The sequence below is a fragment of the Erythrolamprus reginae genome, chromosome 7 (assembly GCF_031021105.1).
Source record: "Erythrolamprus reginae isolate rEryReg1 chromosome 7, rEryReg1.hap1, whole genome shotgun sequence".
Classification (NCBI taxonomy): domain Eukaryota; kingdom Metazoa; phylum Chordata; class Lepidosauria; order Squamata; family Dipsadidae; genus Erythrolamprus; species Erythrolamprus reginae.
This window is the reverse complement of record NC_091956.1, coordinates 2412486-2417485: the sequence shown is the minus strand read 5'-3', so window position 1 is coordinate 2417485 and position 5000 is coordinate 2412486. Positions and strand designations below refer to the sequence as shown.

Here is a 5000-nt window from a genome sequence, read left to right as displayed (position 1 = left end):
CGGCTTTTCTTTTGTTGGGAGGGGGTGGTTGTTTTGCGTTGGCCAAAATGGAAGTTTCCAAGGGTCGTTCAGAGAGAGAAAGAACACACACACACTTCTCTTTCTTTTGCATCCCTCCAAAGTTGTGTGCACGTGCGCGCACACACGCAGGCAGAGTAGCTCTGTGGACACTCTCACATTAGGAGCTGGTGTGTGTGTGTGTGTGTGAGAAAGAGAGAGAGACAGGCTGCTTAACTATGATGAATGAGCAACCCGGGCTGGCTGCCCCCTCCGAGTCTTGGCTAACGGAGAGTCCGATCACAGCTGGATGAGCTGATTCGGCAGGTCCCCCCCCATTCACTATGTAAAGCAGAAGGTGAGAAGGGTCTGCCCAGAGCAGTGTTTTTCAACCAGTGTGCCGTGGCACACTAGTGTGCCGCGAGACATGGGCAGGTGTGCCGCAAAGCTCAGAGAGAGAGAGAAAGAAAGAAAGAGCAAGAGAGGGAAAGAAAACAAGAGAGAAAGAGAGAGAAAGCAAGAGAGAGAGAAAGAGAACAAGAGAGAAAGAAAGCAAGAGAGAGCAAGAGAGAGAAAGGAAGAGAAAGAGAGGGAGGGAAGGTGGAAGAGAGAAAGACAAAGAGGGAGGTAGGGAGGGAGAGAGAAAGAGCAAAAAAGAGGAAAGAAGGAAGAGAGAAGAAAGGGATGGAGAGAGAGAGGAAAAAAGGGAGAGAAAGAGGGAGGGTGAGAGAAAGAGAGCGAAAGGGAGGGAGGGAGAGAGAGATACTTTTTTTGTCCAAACTTTTTTTACCTGCCCCCCCCCCTCAATGTGCCCCATGGTTTTGTAAATGTAAAAAAATGTGCCGCGGCTCAAAAAAGGTTGAAAATCACTGGCCTAGAGCATAATTTCTTCCTTCCTTCCCTTCCCTTCCTTTCTTTCACCTTCTCTTTTTCCTTCCCTCCCTCACTCCCTCTTTCCTTCCCTTCCCTTTCTTCTTCTCTTTTTCCTTCCTTCCTTTCTCCTTCTCATTTTCTTTTCTTCCTTCCTCCCTCATTTTCCTTCCTCCTCCTTTTTTCCTTCCTTCCTTTCTCCCTCATTTTCCTCCCTTCCTTCCCTCCCTCCCTTCCTCCTCCTCTTTTTCCTTCCTTCCTTTCTCCCTCATTTTCCTTCCTTCCCTTCCCTCCTCCCTCATTTTCATTCCTTCCATCCCTTACTTCCTCCTCCTTTTCCTTCCCTCCTTTCTCCTTGTCATTTTCTTACTTTCCTTTCTTCTTTTCTCCTTCTTTTTCCTTCCTGCTTTCTCTTTTCTTTCCTTCCTTCCTCCTCTTTCCCTTTCCTTCCTTTCTCCTTCTCCTTCTCCTTTTCTTCCTTCCTTCCTTCCTCCTTCTCATTTTCCTCCCTCCCTCCCCCTTTCTTTCCTTCTCTCTCTCCTTCCTTCTTTCCTCCCTTCCATTCCCTTTCCCTCTCCCCCCTCTCTCTCACCCCCCCCCAAAATAAGGAAACCTTCCAATTTGGCTGTGGTTCAGCAGCTGATTGTGGCTTTGGACATCAAAGGGCCTACAGTTTAGAGGATTGGTTTTAGGAAAACTGGCTTGGGCCCAGATTGGTACAATCTGGAGGGAAAAAAATTGGCATATTCCTAATATTTTTGTGTGTAGGATTGCATTTAACTATGTTTTGCTGCCCTTTGTATGTTTTCATTCCCTGCGGCTCTGGTTCTTAATTTATCTTCCTTTCCTTCCACTCTGTATTTTTATTTTCCTCCGGAGGTTTCCTTCGTTCGCTCAATCACCTTTTCTAAAAAGTTAGCTCAAAACTTAAAGCAGGCTTTTTAAAATTCTGCAAGCTCTGCAATTTAGGATTTAATCATGAAAGCTTAGTAGTCGCATCCTTAATTTTTCCCCTTCCCCTTCTTCACCCCCTCCTCCCTCTTCCTCTTCCTCCTTCTCCTCCTCCTCTTTTTCTTCTTCTCCTTCCCCCTCCTCCTCCTCTCCTCTTCCTCCATCATCCCCTCCCCTCCTCCTCCTTCTTCTTCAACTTCTTCTTGTTCTTCTTCTTCTTCCCTTTCCCCCTCCTCCTCCTCCGCTTCTTCCTCCTCCTCCTCTTCTTCTCCTTCTTCTTCTTCCTCCCTTTCCCCTCCTCCTCCTCTCCTCTTCCTCTATCATCCCCTCTTCCTCCTCCTCCTCCTTCTTCTTCAACTTCTTGTTCTTCTTCTTCCTCCCTTTCCCCTCCTCCTCCTCTCCTCTTCCTCCTTCTCCTCCTCCTCTTCCTCTTCCCCTTCCTCCTCCTCTTCTTTCTCTCTTCCCCCAACGTATAAATAACTTGATGAACCAATTGTCATCTGCCCCAAAGAATGCAGACCAACGCATGAATGATACAAAGAGCCTCCATATGCAGAGACTGTCTACCCTCAAGAACCATATCAACCAGAGCATTGACTCCCTCCTGGGGAGAAACCACCAGACCCTTGAACAAACTCACAGATTGACCCCACTTAGTTAAATCAAATCAATAGAGGGATCAGCGTTGTTCTCATTAGCAACTGGAAGGACCAGAGACAATGGAATGAAACTGCAAGGGAGTAGATTTAGATGACATATCAGAAAAAACCTTTCTGACGGTAAGGGTGATAAACCAGTGGAACAGTTTGCCACAGGAGGTGGTGGGCTCGCCTTCACTGGAGGTCTTCAAACAGAGACTGGACAGTCCTCTCTCTGGGGTGGTTTAAGGAATCCTGCATAGAAAAACCCGCCCTGCTTGTCTCCTTCTCAGCAAATCTAATCCTGAAAGTAAATTAAGTTGGATACAGTTTTTTAGACTTTTTTTACATAGAAACATAGAAGACTGACGGCAGAAAAAGACCTCATGGTCCATCTAGTCTGCCCTTATACTATTTTCTGTATTTTATCTTAGGATGGATGGATGTTTATCCCTGGCATGTTTAAATTCAGCTACTGTGGATTTATCTACCACGTCTGCTGGAAGTTTGTTCCAAGGATCTACTACTCTTTCAGTAAAATAATATTTCCTCACGTTGCTTTTGATCTTTCCCCCAACTAACTTCAGATTGTGTCCCCTTGTTCTTGTGTTCACATTCCTATTAAAAACACTTCCCTCCTGGACCTTATTTAACCCTTTAACATATTTAAATGTTTCGATCATGTCCCCACTTTCCATTCTGTCCTCCAGACTATGCAGATTGAGTTCATGAAGTCTTTCCTGATACGTTTTATGTTAAGACCTTCCACCATTCTTGTAGCCCGTCTTTGGACCCGTTCAAATTTTAAATGTATTCTTGTTATTTTAGATTCTAACTATTAGATTTGTGATTGTATATTATTTTTATCATTGCTGTGAGCCACCCCGGGTCTACGGAGAGGGGCGGCATACAAATCTAATAAATAATAATAATAATAATAATAACAATAACAATAATAATAATGATAAAAAAGGGGTCTTTCTTCCAGGGACCGACAGCCTCCGTGGGGTCTTCTTAGAAAGAGACTCCAGACTCGTTGATGGGGCTGAAGGAGAGAATGGAGAGTGTTGGGGGGAGGCTTCTGAGTCCCCCCCCAGGCAGGAATGGGGAAGCCGTGCGGACGAAAAGCCCCCGCAGCAGCTCCTGCATCCGTGTCAAGCCGTGATTAATGGCTCCAATTTGACGGCTGCCTTCGGCTGTCAGTCCCCTCTTGCCGCCATCTGCTCTCTGCCCAGAGGATCAGCAAGATTTCCCAAGGACGGAGTTAGCGAGAGGCATCCAGCCACCCACCAGGAGCCCAGCGTGCCCTCATGCCAGAGGATAGGTGCCAATTTCTCCTCTTCGGGCCTTGAGGAAGCCCAGTTGGCCTGCTTCCCTCCCGGAAGTCCCTTTAAGGCAGTGTTCCCCGACCTTGGCCACTTGAAGATATCTGGACTTCAACTCCCAGAATTCCCCAGCCAGCATCCGCTGGCTGGGGAATTCTGGGAGTTGAAGTCCAGATATCTTCAAGTGGCCAAGGTTGGGAAACACTGCTCTAATGACAACAGTTGGTGGCCAAGTGGTGGCCAGTTGGTGGACAAGTGGCCAAGGTTGGGAAACACTGCTCTAATGACAACTGTTCCAAGTTACAACGGCACTGAAAGAAGTGACCTACAACTGTTTTCTCCACTTGTGACCATTGTATCATCTCCTAGGTCATGTGATCAATTTCAGACGCTTGGCAACCGGCTCAGATTTACGACCTTCTGGCGAGCAAAGTCAACAAATTCATTTAACAACCCGGTTGCTAACTTAACAAATTTGATGCTTAAGATTTTAATTAATATTGATTGTTTCTTCACTGCTTATTTGACCCCAATGACAATCGTTAGATGTGATTCTTGATTAATGTCTTTTTATGAGAGCATCTGCACCAAAGACAAATTCCTTGTGTGTCCAATCACACTTGGCCAATAAAGAATTCTCTTCTATTCAATTATTCACTTAACAATTGGGGCGGGAAAAGACAAATTCCTTGTGTGTCCAATCACACTTGGCCAATAAAGAATTCTCTTCTATTCAATTATTCACTTAACAATTGGGGCGGGAAAAGTTGTAAAATTGGACCAAACTCACTTAATCAGTGTCTCACTTAATGTTGGGCTCCATTGTGGACATTAAGTCGAGGAGTACCTGTATTTACATAGTTTTTATATAGTATTTATATAATTTTAGAGATTATATTTGACTTCTTTTTATTGCTTGTATCTTTCGTATTGTATCCTATTATTTTGTAAGCCGCCCTGAGACCTTTGGGATTTAGCAGCATAGATGTTGAATGGATGGATGGATGGATAGATGATTGATAGATGGATAGATAGATAGATAGATGATAGGTAGGTAGGTAGGTGGATGGATGGATAGATGGATTGATAGATGGATAGAGAAAGAGAGAGAGAGAGAGAGAGAGAGAGAGAGAGAGAGAGAGAGAGAGAGATGGATAATTGATAAATAGATGATAGATAAATTGAGGGATGAATAGATAGATAGATAGATGATAGGTAG

General features: G+C 44.9%; 1 protein-coding gene across 1 annotated transcript in view; it reads right to left on the bottom strand.

Moving 5' to 3' along the window:
• Positions 1–5000, bottom strand: part of LOC139170080 (transcription factor COE1-like) — an 87744-nt gene that overhangs the window by 16447 nt on the left and 66297 nt on the right.